The following is an 8,772-nucleotide window of genomic DNA, read 5'->3' as shown; positions in this document are numbered from 1 at the left end:
CAAAGTCCATCCAACCATTTTCTGGACCACATATCTTAGGGCAGGGATAGGGAACCCTGGTCCTCGTGAGCCACTGTCACACCTGTTTTCTATGTCTCCCTCCTCCAACACAGCTGCCTCAAATGATAAGCTAATCCGCAAGCTCTGTAGAAACCTGATAACGATCTTGTTCATGAATCAGGTGTGTTGGTGGAGTGAGACATGGAAAACAGGCAGGACAGTGGCTCTCGAGGACCAGGGTTCTCTACCACTGTCCGAGGGTCACGAGCGTGCAGGAACTTTTTAAATTTCGCCAAGCCAACCTCCAAGGATTGTCGCTAAGCTGCATATTCAAAATTGAGACACTCAGTACAACCACTTGCACTGCGATGCGGCCACTGGCCAGACAGAATTAGCGTTCGCTCCATTATGGCTGCATGAACGGCGGCTGTCTGCAATGAGCTGTTCCTCTGAGGCAGACGCGGACCACCTCGACTGCCTGAACAGCGGGGAATGTGCCACGGAGTTCAATATCTGGCCAGTAAGAAGATAATTTTGTACGCTAACCTTGTCTTGTTTTTAGATCCTGCGTCTTACCTAACAGACACCGTAGATGGATCCATATTAGTTAACCTTCTTTTCGACGTTGATGATGATTACAACATGAATTTTGGTTTTCACAATAGTTTTTCAAGCCCTGCACAGTTTTTGTCATGTCTTTCTTATGATAACCCCTTTAAGTCCAGCCCCGAATACTTCCCGTCCGACCTGTACTTGGGCACCCAGTCGGCCATCTATCGAGGACTTCCGCAGGTTGGCCGACGTGGGCGTTTAGGTAGAGGGTCCGGTTCAACGGGCCATGTCACTTTTTTCACTGGGTCATGTCTGTCCAGGTCTGACCCCACGCCACTTCGTTCCTCGCCTTGTCCCGTTTCTTCTAGTCTCGTTTCTGTAGTTGCTGTATCCTCTGTCCCTTGTGTCACTTGCGCTCCCTAACACCTATGGCGGCAGGCTGATGTGGCTTCCAATCCCATGCCTAAGCAGCTGCATGCACCCGATCCCGTACCTGTTCCTTGGCAGCTGCAGCCTCAAGCACCTGTTCCTTTTTCAGTAACTACGTTTACATGCAGTCAATATTCGGGTTAAGGTCAGAATTCCGGTTTCTGAAACAATCGAGGTAACACGCAGGGTTGGGAGGGTTACTTTTAAAATGTAATCCATTACAGTTACAAGTTACCTGCAATTTTTTTTTTGTTAGTAACATAATCCAAGAACCATAATATTAAAGTAATGTAACTGGATTACTTTTGGATTACTCCGATATTGAGTATGCTCATGAAGACATAATAAAAACAAATATCACCACAATATATATTCTATACAATGTGCCCCTGCTATTTGCAGGTAATAGGGACCCGGGCAGCCTACAAATTGCAAAAATCCTTGTGTAATTAAAAAGCATGTAGGCTATTGATTGATTGATTGAAGGCCATATGCTGTTTTTGAACTGTCACTGAAAGCAACCACATCTCATAGATAGTGAAGAGGAATAAAATATTTGTCCTCTTTGCGTGTTCCAAAACTTGAAGACAGATTTAATGTAAGAAAAATAGTGATACATTTTGAAGTCGTTTGGTTGGACGCGAAGTCCCAGATTTCGGATTTTACCACGGTATTTGAAGTATACACACATGTGGTGACGTAGCATTATTTATAAAATGCTGTCACGTTGGATTGTCCGCGATCGCTCGGAAGTCAGTTTGAGAAGCATTTTGTTTTTTACAATTTTGTTTTTACAAACGATAGATACGTAGATGATTGATTTAATGTCTATGTATATGTGTTTAAGTTGTTTAAGTTGAGAGGAAGTCAGTTTGAGAAGCATTTTGTTTTTACAATTTTGTTTTTACAAACGATAGGTACGTAGATAATTGATTTAAAGTCTATGTATATGTGTTTAAGTTGAGAGGAAGTCAGTTTAAAAAGCATTTTGTTTTTACAAACGTTAGATTCTTGGGTAATTAGAATTGATCCTTGAATAAAAGAAAGTCAGCGGATAGACACAGCAGAGAGTACGGCTGCTGTTATGTAATCGTGACAAGATATTTGCTCAACTTATGGAAGTCAGATTGACATAAAACGGATTTAATACGCCGCTTTAAGATCAATCGCTAGGTCTTTGAATAATTGGATATTAATATTCTTAGACAAGTCTGTTCAGCTGAAAGACAACAGAAATATGAATGCGCAGATGAGGATATATTATCAGAGATTGGTACGTAACGTTACGAGGGGTTTCTGCACAATTGAATCAAATAATTGTGAACAGACTATATTAGTCGATATACTGCTTCATAATTGACTTAAAGCAGTATTTATTATTTTAAGAGGAGCTCATGATATTTGTTTGTCTGTGTTCTATGTTTTGTCCTGCGATACAAAAATCTGACGTCACAATTATGTTAAAGGTACCACGATGAGATATGTTGTTGACTAATTCTGTTATAAGTGAGACGTCACTTCATTTATAAATGTTAATACGACTTAACTACAATATAATATAATATAATATAATAAGTTATAAAATACGAGAGTCAATAATTAATAGAAATTACGGACGCTCTTTTCGCGAAACAGAATTGTTTGACCCAAATGAGTTTCCGTTAAGCGAGAATATGATGACGCTATGAAAAAGTTGAAAGCGCATGCGCAGTTGCTATAGTAGTTTTGCCCAGTAAACACTCGTGAATTGAAGAACTAATAAAGGTGAATTCGGCCAGTGGAATAAATCTTTTGGCGCCGTTATAATCTACGGTAAATTAATTTTATTGATGGGGGACGTTGAGGCTTGCGCCGCCGGGCGTTCGGCGTAAAAATGAGATAGAACCGGTAGTTTCTTCGAGTGGAACAAAAGCGAGACATAATCGTGTGTTTTTGGATAAAATAATGAATAATGCTAGAATGCTAGCTTAAGGTACTTCTGTGAAGTTATAACTATTTATATAACTTTAATAAAATAATAATGTTTAAATACAAATTACGGATACGCTTTTATTTTGAAGGACTACATGATTTTACCTGATAGTACTTCCGCAAGACGGAACTAAAGCTTCCGGATTAGATATTACCGTTAAATAATGATATAGAATGTAATTAATATTGAACGACGGGACTTGAATTTATTCTGGAAAAGGTTAGTTTATTCTAATGAGATGTGTCATTTGTTCGGTGGTTTTGGGGGCGGCGGTTTGGCGGTGAATGTGCGTGAGCGCCGGCCGCTGAGTGGAGGAGTGTTGGAGCTGTGTGTATTTTATATAGAGGAAAGTCCCGGACGTAGCTTTAAGAAAAGTGTATTAAATAATGATTAATGCTGAAATGTTGCTTTGCAAATAAAACAGCTGTATAATACAAATTTACGTAATAAAATTAATGAAACCGTTTAATAAACGCTGAACGGGATAAATTAATTGGACGGTAATATTACTAATAACATCTCCAAACGATTAATGTTGATGATCTGGCATCACAGCACATGCGATAATATAGCGACATAATACAAATCGAACAAATAACAACGCATAAAATGGAGGAGAACAGATAAGATAGGATGTATTGAATGGTATTCAGAAGCCAGACAGAGTAAATTTGCAATAAAGGTGTGCATATTTTATAATTGCTATGACTCTAGCTGACCGCCAGATGTCACCCTTTTTCCAAATTAAAATTGATAACAGCCTTAAAACCTTTACAAATATAGAATATAATTGTTTCTATAAAAGACAAGTTGTTAAATGTGTCATTGTTGCCTTTGTATGTGCGTTAATTAAATTTGTTTTTGAAGTTTAATGAGAAAATATATATTTAACTTTTTTGGATTATTTTTAGATGAAATAGTTTAGTCTCTACTCTCCACATTTTTTTAAATAATAATAATAATAATAACTAAAAAACGAATAATTTGGATAGCAACTAATGTGGAATATTTTGTTATAAGATGATTGTTTTTCCCTTATAATTATTTTTGTGCGCGAGAACATTATTTAACCTTGAAATATCTTTTCAGAAGCGGCTATCACCCATTAGGAGGAGAAGACGACAAATTCCTTATCTCCTGTCCTGGGGATGAAGTAATGTCTTAATTATAATTTAAAAATGAGTTTTTTCCCATGTTTATAAATAGAAAAATCATTTTTAATCTCTCCTGAATATATTTAACCTTTGAATTCGACATTTGAAGTCCCATTTTAGAGTTTGGAGCAGGCCTTGCGAGTCCTGGAAGACTGCATTCTATGGTGGAGCCATCTGGGAGGATAACATTTTTGACATAATTTGAGGTGCTATGTAATTAAAAAATCATTTCTGCTTTGATGTTTGACCAAAGGCTGACTAGGCGGGCTGCGGCCTCCATTGAGAAATATTAATTGAAAACTACACACTGGTTAATTGACTCTGTATTATATCCGTAAATTTTTAGAGCAAAGCTATCCTTTCTTATCTTAAGTATTATTTATGAAGGTATGCAAAACATATTAAATTAAATATTGTAAACCATAACAAATATTGAAATATAATTAGCAATTATTTAATTATAAACTTTTATTGTTTTAATATTTATATATATATATATATATATATATATATATATATATATATATATTTTAAATTAAAAAAAAATTTTGGGGGAATTTTTTGAAATAAAGGAGGATTTTATTTTTGACTATTTACTGACATGTTATAACCTAATACTGTTGGGGCAGATTTTAATGTTTTCAGTCGAGTGAGGGTCACTTGTCGGGGTCATTATTTCAAAACAAGGTCAACTGGACCGATACAAGCGGGACACAGATGTCATTAAAACAAAACCCCCACCAACAAAGAAACCGCAAATGCTACCACCAGCAGAGGGACGTGGTGCGGCCATCCCCTGATCAGCACTCCACCTGCTGTGCCTGCCACCAACTGATGGACAGCGGAGGTTCCTGGCGCCACCTGCTGGAAAGTTTCCACAATGACTGCACCCTGAACTCACATGCAAAAGTCTTAAATGAAAAACTGCTCCAATGCACACAATGCACAAACTTCCTTAATGCATTCCTGCATCCCGAACTGTCCTGTGAAAAAACTGCTCCACTACGCTGGTGACTCAGCCCCCACCAACAATGTTTCCTTGAGTTAGTGATACCAGACCATATGATGTGATACTGACTGTTTACACTGCACAGATATAAGGTGATAACATTTACAGTAAAACATTTCATAAATATAACGAACTGATTGACAACACTCCATACACACAGATTTATTATATTTAAAACTTTTGATGTTTATTTTGATTTGATCTGATTTGTTCATCTCTGTCTATTTTAAAACAGTCAGCTTTTTGGACAAACATCAACAAAAGGGGGACTAGCAAGCTTAATGGTAAAATATTAAAATTAAGGGCAACTTTATGTATTAATAATAATTGATGGATTGGCTGAAAACAGATTCTTTGTAAAATTCATTGGCTTAAGCTACAATATTTTTATAGTACAAAATATAATACAGGTAAATTTCGTGTGGTTTCAGAAATTGAAAACAGCTAATGTGAATAAAGATAAGATAAAATTTATTTCAATCTTAATTATTATATTTTACGCTTGTTGAATTTAGTCTTTTAATATTTTCCAAATTTTCTTTTGAAATTTGAATAGTTGCTTGGGGCGCATTGTCGAATTTACTGGTTAAATGTAAAATTTTCCCCTCTTTTTAAACAAAAAAGCAAGCAAAATTGATTTACTGCTGTAGTTCTACTATTAGTCTGAAAAATTCTCTAAGTCGATTTTTTTCAGATGGGGGAATTATTGGTCGGTCTGGGTATATCGTCGCGAAGGACACAAACAGTCCATGTTGAATTAAATAAATATAAAATTAAAAGTTAGTCTTAATGTGATAATTATAGCTAGTCCGTGAGAATGAATGAAATTTACAGGACGACAATTAGGGATTTCCTTGACCATGGAGAAGGAGTAAGTTTTGGCAGAGACGGCGAAAATAAGGTGAATATGTTCCATTTCTATTTTTCCCTGGGGCCCTGGGGTTAGATGTTATTTTTTGATTTTATTTGTTGATGAAAGTTGCATTTATTTAATGGCTGGAAGCACATTCATCCCATATCTATAACAGTAAATATTATAATAAAACATTCCAATAATCATTACACTCTGTAAACAAAATTGGCCTCGTCAGATTTGAATTGGCTAAGATTTTCATTTTTGCATTTATAAATGTGCTTAGGTCATTAAAGTCAGCCAAAGGCTGGATTCTAATTGAATGTCACAACAAACAGAATTTTTTTCCCACAGGACAGGCCTACTGAACTCCACTAACATTTACTAACTCCAAACTAATAAAACTACCAGATGCTCTTTCAAAAAGAAGGGATGTGAATATGTATATTATTAGTGACTAAATGAAAATATTCTGCACCCAGATGAGGTGATGAAAAGGTCAATATGGTCCAGTCCACGGGGGACACCTGGTTCCACATCTTGCCTATCAGACCTGCCGGGGGTCCGCCCTCTACTCAACCCCCACCTTCAGGAGCGAGCCACCAGACGAGCCAACCGAGAAACCATTCAACTGTTTGGAGCCACCTGACGAGCTGAAGACATCACTCAATGGAGATTGAGTTTCGCTGAGGACATCCCTCACTGGAGATAGGAGGAACGTATCTCTTTTCCGGGGCGTTCCACAAAGAATGAGTCACACCTTGGGAAAACAAACCCCGGTGATCAACCCCTGCATCTCTGGCAGTGGATGTGGGTTCTAAAAGAGCTGAATGACTCTGTTTGAAAAAACAAACGCAAGAACAAAAATGGAACTGACAAACGTCAACAAAAACTTCCCTAGCCCAAATGACAACAAGTCTTCAATCGCGTCTCCAATTGCGTACATAATGACACTTTTTCTCACACTGACTGTCATGCCAATTTACTATTTCTGGGATCCCCCACCACAATTTTGAACATAATCACAACACATTGTCTTCATATATGATATGCTTATTTTACTGAAAAAATCTTTCAATGAATCACATTGTTTTGACATATGACTGACCTCCTCTCCTGCTAAAAAGAATGTTTTCATTTTTTCCTTCCTTATGTTGCACCTGCCATTGCGATGATGAAGATCCCGCTGGAATCTTTGTGTAAAGATGTTTAAATGTTTAGTTACTGGGCTTTATTTTAAATAAGCCCAAAGGGCGGACTGTTAGATATTATTAACATTTAAATTCTTTATTTTCATATATTAACCATTGTTATACATTATTAACATCTTAATTCTTTATATTAACCATGTTGAAAGGTTTTATAGACGTGTAAAGCAAGTAGTGTTGAACTCAGTATAATTTGACCTTAAGCTGGGACATATTATTTGGTCTAGAAGTTCCTTCTCTGTGGGAAAACACATTTGGTCCTTGAGAACAGAATCAGTTTCGAACACGCACCCCTGACTCTGTTTTCGCCATCGCTCATGGAAAAGTACCCAGAGAGTATGTTTTGTCTACAAATGAAAGAGAGGCGGTCTGTTTTAACTATAAGAAGCCATTTTACACGCGGAAGAGACACATTCGGCGCTCTGAATTCCACCTGTTAAGTGATGAATTGGAGTCTGTTACGATGTCCAGAGATCTCTGTTAGATTAAAATCATTTTTGCAAAGGTGTTTTTTCTTACATTAAATCTGTCTTCAAGTTTTGGAACACGCAAAGAGGACAAATATTTTATTCCTCTTCACTATCTATGAGATGTGGTTGCTTTCAGTGACAGTTCAAAAACAGCATATGGCCTTCAATCAATCAATCAACTCACATTTTGGTTGTAGGCTAGTGGGCTAGCTAGCAAGAAGCTACAGTGCGTAGCATTCCGCTGGACTCTCAGCTCAAACTTTCGCTCCGAGTAAGTTCCAGTAAATACCGGTCACTATCTCCTCCTCCTGTCCGTATAGCTTTTTCAAAGTGCACGCGTGTGGAGGACACGACTAGTCAGTTCCTTTGTTCCCACCTCCCCAACATGTAGCAACGGTCCCACTCGCGCGGGCATCCACGCGCTGTCTCTCGCTCTGTCCTCTTCTCTCTATTGCTCTGTCCTTCTCTCTCTCTCTCCCTCTTTCGCCCCCTCTCTCATCGTAGAAATTGCAACCTCAAAGTAATCCCCATTTTTAATAAATGTACCTGTAATCTGATTACATTTTTTTCCCTGTAACTGTAATGGAATAGTAAAATTTTTAACGGCGGTACATGTATTCCGTTACTCCCCAAGCCTGGTACCACGTTTACATGCGTGGCAGACAAAGTTACTCCCGTTTACATGCTCATTTGTGCTCGATTGGAATATCCCCTTCCGACCACGACGCGCGGACAATGTAATTATGTAAATAATGTTATTTCCACTTTTAACTTACTATACGTTCAATAAAAGACATATTTATGTCACTCACAAAGCTAAATAAAGCAGTCGGTTTCTTCCTCGCTCCAGAAGTGTGGTTCTTTGCGGCGAGCTTTATGTTTATTGACGGCTTGAGTATTTCCGGTGGGTTACACGCCAGTAACACGGACTTATATGCCTGTATTTACTGCATGTGTATATAGGCATAAACTGTGGCGTTTTTGCTGTAGAGACACAAAGTAATGTGAAAACGCAGCGGAGAAATCAATGTACTCAAGGTAGGCTCCGTTAGCGAGTAGGACGGCGCTGTGCATACAAGTCGTGACTACATAGACCAAGATTCATGCGGACAGCGAAAAACAATG

The 8,772-nt window shown here is 37.8% G+C and overlaps 1 long non-coding RNA gene across 6 annotated transcripts; it reads left to right on the top strand.

Moving 5' to 3' along the window:
- The first annotated feature begins 1,707 nt into the window (after positions 1–1,707).
- Positions 1,708–7,685, top strand: LOC144034048 (uncharacterized). 6 transcript variants are annotated; one of them, XR_013288141.1, is made up of 2 exons: positions 1,708–1,733; positions 4,043–7,685. It is a non-coding gene; the product is annotated as an uncharacterized LOC144034048 (long non-coding RNA). The 6 variants fall into 6 exon arrangements; XR_013288140.1 differs by lacking the exon at positions 1,708–1,733 and adding an exon at positions 1,742–1,898; XR_013288142.1 differs by lacking the exon at positions 1,708–1,733 and adding an exon at positions 1,915–2,254.
- Positions 7,686–8,772: the final 1,087 nt, after the last annotated feature.

This window comes from Vanacampus margaritifer, chromosome 14 (genome assembly GCF_051991255.1).
Source record: "Vanacampus margaritifer isolate UIUO_Vmar chromosome 14, RoL_Vmar_1.0, whole genome shotgun sequence".
Classification (NCBI taxonomy): domain Eukaryota; kingdom Metazoa; phylum Chordata; class Actinopteri; order Syngnathiformes; family Syngnathidae; genus Vanacampus; species Vanacampus margaritifer.
The sequence above is the reverse complement of the archived record's forward strand: the minus strand, read 5'-3'. Positions and strand labels throughout refer to the sequence as shown.